Here is a 17,221-nt window from a genome sequence, read left to right on the forward strand (position 1 = left end):
ACAAGCACATTTGTGAAAATTATTGTATCTTCGATGAGGTCATTAAGTGAGTCTTCAAAGGTTTAGCATGTCTTGTTGCTAGCTGACCATCTGATACTTCATTTGTTTCTGAACATTAGGAGACTTCAGCATCTAAAGGACTCTGGCATCTAAATTGGTGTGTTTCTATGGGGGTGAAAGTATTAAACAAAAATGGAGTTGTTGAACTGCTGCACAGTCCAGAATTTCTAAACTTTATTGCTGATACTAAAGTTTTTGAGGAGAAATTTTTGTCTGTCAGGTCTTCCAAAAGTTTGATAAGGCAAGAGAAGCACGACTGCACTCACTTCAAAACATTCCTGGTAGTATCAGCCTAAATAATGGCATACTGTTCAGGTCAGGTTGTTTGTCCATACACAGAGCCATAAAGAAATGCAGCTTTCAACTGCGTGGCCAGTATACCCATAATTTTTATGGCTTGGTTTACATCTCATTCGAGAACATTCTATGGAGCAGGATGGATGCAGACATGGCACATTTTTAAGTACGAAGATGAAAAAATAAACTGAAATAGTGAAAGAATGGAAATTGAATTAATACAAATTTTATACTGGCCTAAATCAATATTTTTATTCTGACTAATAAACTTTTAAAAATCACGTTCTATGCCAACATTATAACCAGATACATAAGCTGAACCATTATTTGACTTTTACTATACAATTATTAGTATGTCTTTGGTGGAGATCAACACTCATGCTCAGGCCTTACTCTTGTATCTGAGCTTAAGGATCACTTTTTGTCACTTTCTGGGATCAATAGAAGGGTAGGGATCAAAACAGGGTCAGTTTGCAAGCTAAGCATATTATATACTATTTGATTTTTTTTTATCTTAATCTAGAATAGAGGTAACTTGTCCCAGTAATCTAAGTATGAATAGTGTTCTTGAAATAAATAGGCAGATATAAATGTAGGTATGTTCACCTACAGGAAGCTTTACTTTTTCAAAGAAAAAGAAGAAAAGTTATGAGGTAGAAGAGATCTGTGTCTGGAGCCTATTTGAAATTTATTTGATTCTTCAGAAGCTAATAATCAAAAAGAAACTTGAATTGATTAATAGGTCTCTCAAATTCATTTGAAGAGTATGAATCATAATCAGTTCTACAGGCTGTCCATCATATATTGCCCAAAGCCAAATTTAGCTTGTCAATCTTTTCTTCACTGTTCTCTTTAGAGGATGACGATGTTAAGTGCATGCATTATCTAACTAAAAATAAAAGACAAAATGAGAATTTATGTTCTCAAAGTGACAGATTGGACACAAAGAAAGCCCCCTTTCTATTTTTTTTAATATATTTTTTATTTAAACACCTTGATTACATACATGATTGTCTTGTTTGGGTTTCAGTCATGTAAAGAACACCACCCATCACCAGTGCAACATTCCCATCACCAATGTCCCAAGTCTCCCTGCTCCCCACCCAACCCCCGCCTATACTCTAAGTACTCTAAGACAGGCTTTCTATTTCCTTCATACATTCTCATTATTAGGATAGTTCAAAATGTAGTTATTTCTCTAACAAAACTCATCCCTGTTTGTGGTGAGCTTCATGAGGTGAGCTGTAACTACCAGCCCTTCTCTCTTTTGTGTCTGAAAGTTATTATTGCAAGAATGGCTTTCATTTTTCTTAAAACCCATAGATGAGTGAGATCATTCTACGTTTTTCTCTCTCTGACTTATTTCACTCAGCATAATAGATTCCATGTACATACAAGGCACTGACAGAACTTTACAAGAAAAAAACATCTAATCCCATCAAAAAATGGGAGAAGAAATGGATAGAGACTTTGACAAAGACAAATCAAAACAACAATGAGGTACCACCTCACACCACACAGATTGGCACACATCACAAAGAATGAGAATAAATAGTGTTGGTGGGATTTGGAGAGAAAGGAACTCTTATCCACTGCTGGTGGGAATGCCGTCTAGTTCAACCTTTATGGAAAGCGATATGGAGATTCCTCCAAAAACTGGAAATCGAGCTCCCATACGATCCAGCTATACCACTTCTAGGAATATACCCTAGGAATACAAAAATACAGTACAAAAACCCCTTCCTTACACTTATATTCATTGCAGCACTATTTACCATAGAAAGACTCTGGAAACAACCAAGATGCCCTTCAACAGACGAATGGCTAAAAAAACTGTACATATTCACAATGGAATATTATGCAGCTGTCAGGAGAGATGAAGTCATGAAATTTTCCTATACATGGATGTACACAGAATCTATTATGCTGAGTGAAATAAGTCAGAGAGAGAGAGAAAAATGCAGAATGATCTCACTCATCTATGTGTTTTAAGAAAAATGAAAGACATTCTTGCAATAATAATTTTCAGACACAAAAGAGAAAAGAGCTGGAAGTTCCAGCTCACCTCATGGAGCTCACCACAAAGAGTGATGAGTTTAGTTAGAGAAATAACTACATTTTGAACTGTTCTAATATTGAGAATGTATGAGGGAAATGGAGAGCCTGTTTAGAGTACAGGCGGGGGTCGGGTAGGGAGGAGGGAGATTTGGGACATTGGTGATGGGAATGTTGCACTGGTGATGGGTGGTGTTCTTTACATGACTGAAACCCAAACACAATCATGTACGTAATCAAGGTGTTCAAATAAAAAAAAGAATGATATAATGCAAATTAAATATTATGTAGAAAATTATGACAAATTTCTTCATATGATGTGCAGAATCAAAAATTCTGGGAAGAAGCAAATACTTTTGAAGATAGTTTTGAGTAGATAGTTTGATAGTTTTGATAATAGATAAATAGTTTTGTATAGATAGTTTTGGATATTTTTGAAGATAACGTACAAAGATTTTGGACATTTCAGTGAGTGAGGTAGACATGCTGTAAACGAGTATTAAAACCATAAAAGTAAATGGTGGATTAAGTATTGAAGAAGGAGAATGAGGCATAAAGTAATGGAGAAGATAAGGGAAGAGATGGAGGAGGAAAGAGAGAATTGACTAAGGATTGTAGTAGGATGAGGAAAGGAACCTTAGGTAATTGATGAAGGGAATGCGATTTGGAGTAGGAACACAATGCCTTAAAGTCTGCTGTCAACAGCTTTGGAAATAGTAGCACCAAAATAAAAATAAAATGCTCAATATTCTTGGAGTTTTTATATCTTTGTGAGTCTTAGGAGTTTTTTTTATTAGAAATGTAAAACAAAATTTTAATAGTAATCATTGGAAAGTACAAACATTGAGACACTAAGATTATTTACATTTATTATTTTATTTAAAACTTTCAAAACGCCATATTGTCTCTTATATTGTCCCATTATTGGATACCTATAAACTGAAATCACAAATCAGAATTTGAGTCTTGTCATTTGTTGATACGATGTCCCTCACAACATTACCACTGCAGCATCCCTAAATTTTCTATACCAAATCATCCCCTTTATGAGCTGTATAACCTTTTTTAGAAAATGAATTATTCAAGGGCTTATTCACTATTTTAGGACTCCCACAAGAAAGTAAACTCCAACGACAGCAATCATACCTGTCTTGTTCACCTGGATCTGAAATATTTTTTGTCATGAAAATACAGGCATTAAATTGCTGAACTAATGAATATATAAATAAATGAATAAATGACTCCAAAGTGTAAGCATTTAAGAATTCTCTTTACTCTGCAATATGTTAGTTTTTATTGTTTTCTGCACAACAGGACAGACATTAAACAAATTATGAATGCCTCTTGTGTGCTAGAAAGAGTTTATATGAAATTGAGAGCCAGAACATAAAATCATTTTCTATAGGTCACCAAAGACACTCTTAATATATTCCTAAAATGAAAGATAGCTTTGGAATTTATGTGGCCACTTCATGATATTTAGCCCTTTGATCCTTGAAGTCTTTTAGTTCTATTTGATCCAAGTCATGGCTGAAAGCTTAAAAGAAAATGAATTATGCCAATAAATATTTACTTTCATCTCTTTTCTGTATGCCTACAGAGATTCTTCTGACTAAACTGTCTTAAAGGTGAAAATTAAGTTGATCATTTGAAAGGCTCTATGAAAAGGCAAGCAAGAGTGAACATTCCTAAGGTATATGAATGATATTTGCCTATTCTGCATTGTGTTACTGTATTAGGAATTGTTTCTGAATTGCTTAAAATGCAATAATGTAAAATAAAAAATTGAAGACTTAAGTTAAAAAAGTCAACAAGTTCAACTAATATGCTTCATTTGTAGTAATAAAAATACCTCCCTCCTACATTCCTTTTGGTACAGAAAATACTTCGTTATATTTTCACTAGTTTTTTATTCCTTATTATACATCTCTAAACACCAGGCCAAAACACACACACACACACACACACACACACACACACGCACGCACACACGCACGCACGCACGCACGCACGCTCATTCATTCACCTAATCACTCACTCACACACACTTATCTGTCTTAACTGATTCACAATGGAAATAATGTTTGACATATCCAAGGAACTATTCTCCTATCAAGCCCCTTAACACTGTGTAAGTTCTTTTCCTCCTCATTGTTAGCCATAACACATTTGTTTCTCCATTCTAATTATATCATCTATTATCTGCACCTATATAGTCATCTCACATTTGTGAAGGCATGTATGGATCACAATGCCTTCTTATATCTGTATACCTAGTACTAACAATTTATCAAGGCTTTGGGACCAGAGTGGTAGCGCAATGGTAGGGCACTTATCTTGCATGTGGCTGACCCAGAAGGAATCCGTGTTCGATCCCCCCAGCATCCCTTGAGCCTGGACGTCAGAGGATTTCTGAGCACAGAGCCAGGAGTAAACCCTGAACACTCCAGGTGTGGCCCCAAAACCAATATATATATAAATATATTCATAATGCCCATAAAAGTTTTCTTAAATATGTGTTAAAAATTACATACTTTCTTTCTTGACGATTGTGTCTGGAGAGAATGTATTCTATGAGCAGCCTCTGGTATATGATTCTGGCTTTTAGGACAACACCACCTAAACCCTGAGTAGTAAAATCACAGGTGCCAACATAGGTTGTGTGGAACATACAGAAAAAAAAGTAGAAGTTTGTTGAAAAAGATATTTTATAAAATTTGTACCATGGAGGCAATGGATCAATTATTCTTGATTGATAGGGGAGTTTTTTTATGTTGAACTTAACCTAGAAAAATGCTTTGGCTAAGCTACACAGAGGGTTTTGTTGTTGTTGTTGTTGTTTGGTGTTTGGACCACACCCGGTGACGCTCAGGGGGTCACTCCTGGCTATGCGCTCAGAAATCGCTCCTGGCTTGGGGACCCTAAATAGAAGTTTTTATAAGAACTCTCATTGTGACTGTTTAGGGACAGTCTAATAGTATTTTTAAATCATGTTATGTATGGGATTGGAAAGATAGTACAGTGATCAGGACATTTGTTTGCATGTGGCTGACCTGGGTTTGATTCTCAGTATTTGAGCAAGCAACCCCAGGAATAATTACTGAGTGTAGAGACAAGTTAAGACCTGAGCATGACTGAGAATGGGGAGGAAAAAAGAAAAAAGAGGGAGGGAGAGAGGGAGGGAGGGAGGAAGGGAAAGAGGGAGGAAGAGAGGGAGGAAGGGAAAAAAAGAGAGAGGAAAAGAGGGAAGGAGAAAAGGGTGAAAATGAGGGAGGGAGTGAAAGAGGAAGTGAAAGAGGAAGGAAGGAAGGAAGGAAGGAAGGAAGGAAGGAAGGAAGGAAGGAAGGAAGGAAGGAAGGAAGGAAGGAAGGAAGGAAGGAAGGAAGGAAGGAACAAGTAGTTCTGACAGTGAAGAAAACCACAATCTCCTATGAGGAGTTTTTAACAACACAAAATTATAGAAAAGCCCCTTAGGGATATTCCTCTATGGTTATTTGTTTCTTGAAATCATTTATCAAAGATGTTTGGTAATGTTTATATGTTATATTTTCTTTTTTGTTATTTTTTGAAGCAATTGTTAAAATGTAATTAATATTTTATTGAAAAGTATACATTTTATACATTAGGTTTTCAAGTAGATTCTCCATACTGAAGTTGCTTCCTTAGTTTATTCTTAATTTTATATTATTTAGCTTATATTTTATTATTTGCTACTTATATTAATAATTGTGAAATCTGTGAAGTTTAATATTTTTATCACTTACAACATTAACTTCTAGTTTTATCTTTATAATTTATTTTACTGAAATGACATGTTTAAGGCTGGACTGATACTACAGGAGGTGATATACAGACCTGGCACTCTGTAACCCCAGTTTTATCTCTACTCTCTGGTATCACATGATTGTTTGAGCATTGCCAAGTACAGTTTCAGAGTTTCCAAGCACCACCAGAATAGCCTGGGTAATTCTTGATGCTACAGGGCCCAAGAAGATCACATCCTAGAATTCATGTGATAAACCCAATGCCAGTTAAGTAAGAATGGTACGATGGGGACTAGGACCTCCTGAGCTTCACTTGGGAGTCCCTGTCACTAAAATCAAACTTCTAAAAGATCACTTCAGAGGTCAGAGAAGTAGTGCAATAGAGTGTTTTGCCTTGCATGCAGATGAGCTACCAATAGCACCCTATATGGCTCTTTATGTCCATCAGTAATGATCTCTAAGAGAGGAACCAGAAGTAAGCCCTGAGCATTGACAGTGTAATCCATAGCAAAATAAATTCAATTCATTTGCATTTCTTACTTTTTGTTTGTTTGTTTTTGGGTCACACCCGGCAGCACCGAGGCATCACTCCTGGCTCTACACTCAGAAATCGCTCCTGGCAAGCTGAGGGGACCATATGGGATGCCGGGATTCTAACCACATACGAGGCAAGCACCCTACCTCCATGCTACCTCTCCAGCCCCTGCATTTCTTATTTTTTTAATTAAAATTTTTGTTTGTTTTATTTTTGCTTTTGGACCACACACAGTAGTGGTCAAGGATTCTCCTGGCTCTGAGTTTTTAATCAAACTTGGCACAAGATGCCAGGGATCAAATCAGGATCAGCCTTAGCAAGGCATGTACCTTACCATCTATCTTATTGCTCTGCCACCAAAATCATGTTTTAAATAATACATTTTCTTCTGCATATAATTTCAATACAAACTGACATAATTTAGAAGATTTGTATTTTTGTTGTCAATATTCTTGGATATGAAAGTTTTAATGGCCTCTTTGACATAAAAATGTACTAGATTTCTTTAGCCTTCAGTATTTTCTAGGTTTCTGTTTATTTCAAATTAACAACATATTATGTAATATTTATTACAACCTTATCTTCTTAAGAATATTAATAATGCTATTTGAATTTACATGTTAATTTACTCAAAATGATGTATTCGGTATCCTTAATGTATCAGAAACATTAGAAAGAGGACAAGGACTTAAGCGTAATTCACACTTGTCTCTGATGTGCTAAAGATTCATATCCATAAGGAATATTTTTTTTTTTTGGTTTTTGGTTTTTGGGCCACACCTGCCAGTGCTCAGGGGTTACTCTTGGCTGTCTGCTCAGAAATAGCTCCTGACAGGCACGGGGGACCATATGGGACACCGGGATTCGAACCAACCAGCTTTGGTCCTGGATTGGCTGCTTGCAAGGCAAACGCCGCTGTGCTATCTCTCCAGGCCCCATAAGGAATATTTTAAGTGGACTGAGATTTGTCTGCCTTTCTACTTGCTGAACATATATATATTGTTGTACAATAATCTGTAATCCCCGGTTCTTTGTATTCTTTTCTTTTTCATGCAAATAGTATCTGTTTAGACTTCTACAAATAGCACTGTCCTCTATCACAATTCTATAATTCTATTCATATCTGAATTTTAAAACTAACAAAATTTGATCAAATTTAACTGAAATTCCCTAATATCACCTGAATTTATGTTCAGGCTAAAACCATTACCAGGAGACTTGCATGCTTCTGTATCAAAAGCATTCATTCGCCTTTCCTCTTTCTGAAGACTTCAACAGTGAAGGAATGTTGGTTGCTTTGCACAGCAAAGTTGATGTCAGCAATCAAAATTAATCTCAACAGTGAAGGATGGAACTCAGTAGTTTAATATTGAGGTCTTCAGTTTTCTGGAAGAATTGTTAAGTATGTAGTGTCCTGTTTCTCTGACCAAGGTATACAGTGAATATCAGTTATTAAGATACCATGTATTAGCTGTACCACCTTTTATGTCTTTTATTTTCCTCTTCCTCTTTGTGTCCTCTAAAGTAGATTATGTGAGTCCCCATTTTTGTTTTAAATTAAATGAGAAAAATGTACACTTAAAAGAGTCATGCAATGTATTTCAGGAAAAATCTTTGCATTCCATAGGTGTATTGATTATTTATTTAATAATCTTTATCAATCTACAGGTACTGAACTTATACTAAGTCAATTATATCTCTAATAGTTTTCTCTTGGCCCATTCCAACTAGATTTTGTAGACTTTTCTTAATGGTGCCCTTTATATAATTGACTGTTTTCTGGGAATCAATTTCATACATGGTTGCTTATGAAGTGATTTTACATACTATTGAATAATTTATCCAATTTATTTTCTTATTTCTGACATTTTCTATGTCATTTCATGTTCTTAAGAGTTCTATTTGCTTAGCTTACTTTATATCAGTGTTTATACTCCTTGGGAGATAGAGTTTATATGGAGCTTAGAGTGAAGTATGTTTGTCTAGAAGCACTCTTGGGAGCCACATGTGTAAAGGGACATCAGATAAAACAGAATGAGGCTGAGCAAAGAAATAAACACTAGTGCAGTTCCATATTAGAGAATCTCCAGGGAAGTACCGCTGTTAAAACTGTGTTGGTGCTAATTCTTGCAAGGCTAAAATGACAAGTTCTTTACAACCTTACCTGGAGCTAAAAGGCTTTCTGTGACAGAAATAATTAAGAATAACAACTCTTTCTATCAACATTATACTGACCCCTGCAAGTCTAAATTGGGTTAGCATATTTCCGGCCATAATTATTTATTCTAGTCTTTTTTTAAATTAATTTTTGCTTGTTTTCAATTTTTGAGGATTCAGTTTAAAATCTTTTTAATGTTTTCTTCAGGCCTTTGAATATCTTCTTTAGAAATTCCATTTCATTGGGATTCCAGAGCTCTTTTTCTATGAGCAATGGTAAATTTGGTATAATATTCTACCTTAATCACATACACCATTGTGACTGGTAGGAGCAGTGTGTGCAGTGAGTTAGAACTATAGAGAGCATCATCTAGTCTACACAATCAGGAAGGCTGCATAATTGAGTAATCTTCTTGTAACTCAAACACTTATCTTCTGGGTATCCACTTTGTATATGAAGATTTACTTTTCAGCTCTCAGTTTAGAAGGTTCTCAAAAAAATTTGCCTCTGAGCCTTCCATTCAAGTTAACCCTTCTAATATTTTATAAATACTACATATATACTTATATATCATTTTACTGCATATATTCATATATGTGCATATATTTACAATGTATATATTGAATTTTAATATGTAATATACTAATGTATTATAATTTATTATACAACAATGTATAGTATATTGTATTATAATGTATATAAACACATATATACTCTATAGAGACTGTATATCTACTAAATAGATCTTTATAAATTAATTACTAATTAATGCAATTTAACAAAAGAATAATTTTTGATAGTCAATTGATTGTTGTTAGAAATATAAGAACTATCAGAATGCAGAATATACCTTTAACACTTCATTATTTCTTTTTCTCTCTCTTAAAAAATTACTTTATTTAAGCTCCTTGGTTACAAAAATGTTCATAGTTGTGCTCACTTCGACAGCACATACACTAAAATTGGAAAGATACAGAGAAGAATAGCATGGCCCTTGCTCAAGGATGACAAGCAAAAATGTTCATTGCTGCGTTTTAGTAATAGAACGTACACTTCTCTTCAAAAGTGCAATTTTCTCACTATAAATGCCCTCCATTTCCCTCCTTCTCCATCCCCTGCCTATCTTCATGACATGCACAATATTTCTCTCTCTTACTATCATTGTCATGGTTGTTGTTAGTGGAGTTATTTCTCTAACTTAACTGCAAAACCTACTCTTTGTGGTAAGCTTCATATCATGGGCTGGTCCTTTTGGCCATATGTCTATTTTCTCTGGGTAGTACTGTCATATTGTCTTTTATTTTTATTATATTCCACAGATGAATAAGACTATTCTGTGTTTATCTCTCTCTCTCTCTCTGACTTATTTCACTCAGGATAATAGTTTTCATGTCCATACATGTATAGGCAAATTTCATGACTTCATTTTTCCTAATGGCTGCATAATATTCAGTTCTATAGAAGTACCACAGTTTCCTTAGCCACTCATCTGTTGTCAGACATCTGGGTTGTTGCCATATTCTGGCTATTGAAGTAGTACTTCAATAAACATAGGAGTGCAGAAAGCATTTTGGTATTGTGGTTTTTATGGTTCTAGGGTATATCCCTAGTTGTGATATTGCTAGAGCATAAGGAATATCAATTTCCAAGTTTATTTTAGGAATATCCACATTGTTTTTCAGAAAGGCTGGACTAGAGGTATTCCCACCAGTAGTGAATGAGAGTTCGTTTCTCCCTGTCCAGGCCAGCAATGGTTGTTCTTGTTCTTTGTGATGTGTGCCAGTCTTTGTGGCATGAGATAATACCCCATTGTTGTTTTGATTTCATCTCTCTGATGAATGGTGATGTGGAGCATTATTGTCATGTGCCTTAGGCCATCTGTATTTCTTCTTTGAGAAAGTGTCCCTTCTGCCCATTTTATAATGGGGTTAGATGTTTTTTCTTGTTAAGTTCTGTTAGTACATTGTATGTCTTAGATATTAGCCCTTATCTGATGGGTATTGGGGTGAATAGTTTTTCCCATTCCGTGGGTGGCCTTTGTACCTTTGGATCCTAGACACTATTTCCTTTGAAGTATAGAAGATTCTAAGTTTAATATAGTTTATATTTAATATAGATAGTTTATATTTAATATTTATCTCTGCTTCTACTTGTTTGGACAGGTGTGCCTCATCCTTAAAGATACCTTTAGTTTCAATGTAATGGAGTGTTTTGCATATGTTTTATTCTATGCCTTATAGTTTCAGGTCTGATATTAAGGTCTTTAATCCATTTAGTTTTGATCTAGTACATGGTGTTAGATAGAGGCCTAAATTCTCTCTTTTGCATGTGGCTAGCCAGTTATCCTAACACCATTTGCTGAAGAGGCTTTCCTTGCTTCATTTTGAGTTTATTGCATCTTTATCAAAGATTAATTGATTTTATGTCTGGAGGGCCTTCTCTGAATACTCAAGTCTATTCCATTTATCTGAGGATCTATGTTTATTTCAGTACCGTACTGTTTATAATTATTGCTTTGTAGTGCAATTAAAGTTGGGGAAAGTGACCCATGTTCTTTTTCCAAAGGGTTACTTTAGTATTTTGTGGGCATTAATTAGTTAATTATTAATTCCTGGATTGTTTGATCCACTCCTTTGAAGAATTTTATGAGTATTCTTAGAGTGATTGCATTAAATCTGTACAATACTTTGGAGAGTATTGCCATTTTAATTATGTTGATCCTCCTAATCCTGGAACAGGATATATGTCTCAATTTCCTGTGTCCTATTTTTTTCTTAAAGCATTGTCATAGTTTTATTTGTATAGGTCCTTCACCTTTTTCATTACTTTGATTCCATAATATTTGAGTTTCTGTGTCACTATTGTGAATGTTTTTGGTTTGGTTTTGTTTGGGGGCCAAACTCTGTGATGCTCAGGGGTTACTCCTGGCTATGAGTTCAGAAATCACTCCTGGCTTGGTGGACCATATGGGACACCAGGGGATCAAACTGAGGTCTGTCCTAGGTCAGCAGAAAGCAAAATTTTCTTATCACTGTGTCACCACTTTAATGTATACTTCTCCATAATTATTTGCATATAAGAAGGCCACTGATTTTTGTATGCTAATTTTATAGTCTGCCACTTTTCTATTCAAATCTATTGCTCTTAGAAGCTTTTTTAGTAGAGTCTTTAGAATTTTCTACATTTAGTATCATGTCATCTACAAACCATGAGAGCTTCACTTCTTCCTTTTCTATCTGGATGCTTTTGATATAGTTTTCTTGCCCAAATAGTATGGCAAGTACTTCCAATAATATCTTCAATAAGAGTGGCAAAAGGGGAAAGCCTTATCTTGTACTAGATTTTACAGGAAAGGCTTTCAGTTTTTCTGCATTGAACACTTCATTATTTCTCTTAGTTTATTTTCACATTATTTTATAGCACATAACAACAATTGTGAATTTACTTGTGATATAAATTTTATTAGCATGGTTTTCACTCAAAAAGCAGTAAAGATCAAATCTGTTTACTCACCACAATGTATGATAGTAGAAAGTATAGTGTTTAATATATTTAAAATAGTCAATGCGTTTTAGTTAAAAGTAAGTCAATGGACAAATAAAGTATTAATATTCTAGTTTATAACTATCAAATTGAGCCTCCAATATGCAAAATTTGCTATTAAAATCTCTTATAAATTAAATTTCTGTACCTCACAGGCTTTGAAATAAAATATATATTTAAAAGTTCACCAAGGATATTTTCAAATAGTTGGTGACCTTTGGTGCTCAATATCTATAAAGGTTAGAGATGAAAGCATAGTTTTAGCGTGGAGATACTTCCATACAATATAAAACAGTAGATTGATTAATAGCGCATTTGAAAAAAGTATGATCAATCACAGATACTAGCAAATATTTTTGACCCCCTCCCCCCACTAGCAAATATTTTTTTTAGTATTCATCATTCTTATGAATGCTAAGTATGAACATCAGTAAATGTATTCACTTTGCATAACTGTTCTTAGTTTAAAGATAAGTTTTATTCATGAATTTATAAGTATTTTATAAAATTGTGAGTTATTTTTCAGATAATTAGAAAGGCTGTGCTTTTGTTTGTTTATTTTATCCTGTAAGAAAATATTCTAAAAATCACTTAAGAGTGATTAACCTTTAGAATTTGTTTTCATAAAAAGTATTTAGTTTTTCTAAGTGTTAAAATAATTATCATTGGTTAAATCTATCAAAACTAATATTTTTCACATGTATTTGCAATTTTTAAAAATATCTACACAATTTTTAGTATAAAATTCTTGTACCAAATTAAAATGGCTTTGTGATCAGTGTGTAAATTAATTTATGGTTAGACAGATTAAAAAATATCTCATGTTTTCCAATAAATATTTGTGAATGCCAACTGTTTGAAGTTTTTTTCCAAAAAAGAAACTAAGGGGCTTATAAAAGTCTTTATTTTGTTCTAAAAAACAAATTCCAATTTTCATTCCCCTAGAAAAAAATTGAATGTTCAGTTTATATGTTCTGACTATCAGTCCTTTTCTGCCTGCAGCTCTTTTCTTCCCAGACAATGTCTCAGGCTCCTTTTATTGTTGCTTCAGTCTGAATATTGCAATTCCCATAGAAGGTGTTATTTTGTCCACATTGGCAAATTGCATGCCCCTTTAAGAAACTAAAAGCCCTTAAAAGAACTATATCCAAATACATATATACCTTTCTTTGGTGATCAGCACACTTCTGAAATAAGCAAAAATTCACTATACAGAGGGAAAAGTTTGCAGCAAAATCATTAATCACCTTGGTACTAAAAAAATAACCAAAAGTGCTCTTTTCTTTTGCTTTTAGAAAATTCAAAACAAGCCAATTTATGCTTTGTTACCTCTACTAAAAATAATCCTTAATCTTATGTCTTTAACTTTGTACATAAAATATCTATAATAAATTCTCTTGTATGTTAGACTGACTCACCAAATATCTAAAAGATATAAAGATATTAATTAAATTTTCTAAATAAAGGCAGTAGGAGTAGAGACAATGTATATAAAAGGGTATCAAACAATCTTGAAGAGTATAGACTTATCTGGGATAAATTATCTATAGCACTATCCAGAATTATATCACAGAACTAGTTTACTGAGAATACTCCTGTTACAGGGAATGTAAATTTGTAAGGCTAGTTCTAGTTAGGGTAAAACTTGCTTCTATAAACTAAAATTTTACTACTAGAATTCCAGTATGTGGCAGTGACTTCCATTCTCACTGACATAGATTATTTTTGGTCCTTCTTTCTTTTTTAGGGGGTTGTTTGTTTGTTTGTTTTTGGCCATACCTGGGGGCGCTCAGGGATTACTCCTGGCTCTGTGCTCAGAAAGGCAAACACCCTACCACTGTGCTACCACTCCAGCCCAGGTCTCTAGCTCTTTGTATATATATAGTGAATAATTCAAAATTGGAGTTAATTAAACATGACTGGCATTGTTTGGTTTATTTTTCTTGGCTGCAAATAAGGCAGGGGTGTTAACAGTCTAGAATGTTCAAGTTTTCAATAAAATAAAAGTTTTCATTTTGGTATTAGATAGGCGTATAAAAGAAATCAATATACTATCTGGGGTTACAGAGCAAAAAATATCCTCTTTTCTTTCTTCCCCTCTCCTATATGAGTCTCTCAAAACATATGAAGCTTTTAGTAATAAGGCATGCTGTAGAAAGAAGTGTTTGCATTACATTTTATTCCTAACTAGATCCCTAAAGGTAATTTCAGGAAATTCACAATACCCAATTCACAATACAGCTTTATATTTGAACTACTCTGAGAACTACCCTTATAGCATATATAAAACTTGGGAAACAATGGCACATTAGATCTGAGAATTTTAGTGTGAAACTCTCTACAACATCTGTAGGGGATACTAAACTAGACATTGTTACAAAGGGAAAATGCCAAGAGTAATGTTAGGGCACAGGGAAGGAGTAAATATCCTTCTAATGGATCAAGTTCTCTAGATGTCAGAATGAGGGAAGTGTGCCTTTCAGGACTCATGATCCCAGGTCTTCTTAATAATCTTTCTTTCTTTTTTTTTGTTTGTTTGTTTTTGTGGCCCCATATGGCAGTGCTTAGTGCTTACTTGTGGCTGTGAACTCAGGGATTACTACTGGAAGGGTTCAGGGACCCATATGCAGTACCAGGGACTGAAGCCAGGTTAGCCATGTACAATACAAGAGACTTACACAGTGTATTATTGCTCTGATCCCTAATGAGTCTATTTTCTTACAAATCATAGCGTAAGTAAAATGAAATATAGGTATAGAGAAGGCATATTTTTCTGGCTTCTCATTCATCTCCTAGAGGCATCTATCTCCTAATGATATATATATATATGCTGCATGTTTGGGGAGAGTGTCACACTTGACCATGCTTAGAGTCTACTTCTGCTCTGTGCTCAGTGATAACTCGTGAAAGGGCTCTGGTATCAACTCCCTGTCTGCTGTTTGCAAAGACCTTATTCATTTATTGTATTGTATGGCCCGATGTCCCAAATTTTCTATACCATATTTTTTCTCTATAAGACATACCTGATCATAAGACGCACATACTGGTAGTTCTTAGATGTCTCCTTCCCTGCACCCAGGCTTCAGCTCTAGGCAGCATTTGGTCCATAAGATGCACTTATTGGGGTGGGATTCAGGGGGAGGAATATCTTATTGTACAAAAAATACATTAATTTCTCATTCTTTTAGTTCAACACATTATCATCATTATGAGTCATTTGTTGTCCTATAACTACCTGGGACATTATTCTCCATTTCTTTCTTCTGATAACTCCAGTGTCTTGTCCACAGATAACATCCTCCATTTGCAATAGAGGCCTGCAGAAGAATAGACGTATGTTGCCTATGGAAGCTATGGAAGCAAAGATAGCAATACCATCCACAGAATTATACCTTCCTACTTTCAAACTATGGCAAAAGAACTATTTCCAAACTGTTCTAAAGTTTTGCCAAAATGACAATAGAAATAAGCGACAGTGCTGATGGGCTGACACACTTATAACTTTAATTAAAAGTGACACATTATTAATTTTAATCCCTTTCAGTGGACAGAGAAAGAAAACTTCCTTAAGTTCTAATTCAACACCAATGTGACTATTTGATTAAAGGCAAAACAAACAAACAAACAAACAAAACAAGTTCATTTAGAAAATAGGTGCAGTATAAACTAGTAGGTACTGAAATTGATAAAAGGTTTCATAACAAAGACATATTATTTTTTCTTTTTCAACCTCAATTTTCATAATTTAAAAAATTAAAATGGTTGGGGTCAGAGTAATAGTGTAGTGGTTAGGGCCATTGATTTGCATTGCACTTAAGGAAAGGTGACTTTAAGTTTTGACTCACTCATGCAGAGTTATATTAGACTTTTGCCCAACCCGCTGCACATTCTAGCTTATTTTGCTAAACCTCACACAAATAAATACAGACGCACACAAAATAATAAAGTTGAGCACCTAACAAGAAAACAGAAAGAAACAGGATAAAAATAAAGAGATGAAAACTTTTCTGAGTAAGCCATCTATTTTTATATGTGGATTCATATGAATGTTCTAGCTACTATAAAATAAAATCAGTAAGAATGTAAAAACAATTTCTAAATCCTATACACTCACTAAGAAAAAAACCTTTATTTATAATGAACAATATAACTATACGATGTCAAATGACTTAAAATTAATTTCTTTGCTTATATGCCCTCATTTAAAAAATATATAAAAGCAAATAAATTCTGAAAATGTTTGAATATTTTTGCTTTTCATTACAAAAGGAATGCTTTTGAACCAGAATACTAAAGAATATTTGGTATTGTCAAAACCAACATTTTTATTTATTGTTGGTTTTTTTGGTCACAACCGTTGATGCTCAGGGGTTACTCCTGGCTAAGCGCTCAAAGATCATGCCTGGCTTGGGGGGACCATGTGGGACTCCAGGGGATGGAACTATGGCCCGTCCTAGGCTAGCGCTTGCAAGGCAGACTCCTAACCTCTAGCGCCACCACTCTGTCCCCCAAAATCAACATTTTTATTATGAAAGAATAAATGTAAAAATATAGATTGTGGGAAAATGTGAAAAACTATGTAGTTGAATTAGAACTTGGGAGTTTGCTTTCACTGTCCAAAGAAATTTATTAAAATTAATAGACATTCTGGATGGTAACTACTGCTCAAATACTGGCATCTAATAACAATTTCTTCACTGTAAGGCATGAGCAGAAATAAATATTTTCATATTTATTGAACAGAAAATAGAGGGTAAAACATGAAACTTCTTGTTACATTAAAAAGTAAATATAAAAATAAATGAATAC

The 17,221-nt window shown here is 34.3% G+C and overlaps 1 non-coding gene across 1 annotated transcript; it reads left to right on the top strand.

Moving 5' to 3' along the window:
- The first annotated feature begins 9,801 nt into the window (after positions 1 to 9,801).
- LOC126025237 (U6 spliceosomal RNA) lies at positions 9,802 to 9,908 on the top strand. Its single transcript, XR_007501277.1, has one exon. It is a non-coding gene; the product is annotated as a U6 spliceosomal RNA (small nuclear RNA).
- Positions 9,909 to 17,221: the final 7,313 nt, after the last annotated feature.

Source organism: Suncus etruscus, chromosome 12 (genome assembly GCF_024139225.1).
Source record: "Suncus etruscus isolate mSunEtr1 chromosome 12, mSunEtr1.pri.cur, whole genome shotgun sequence".
Classification (NCBI taxonomy): Eukaryota; Metazoa; Chordata; class Mammalia; order Eulipotyphla; family Soricidae; genus Suncus; species Suncus etruscus.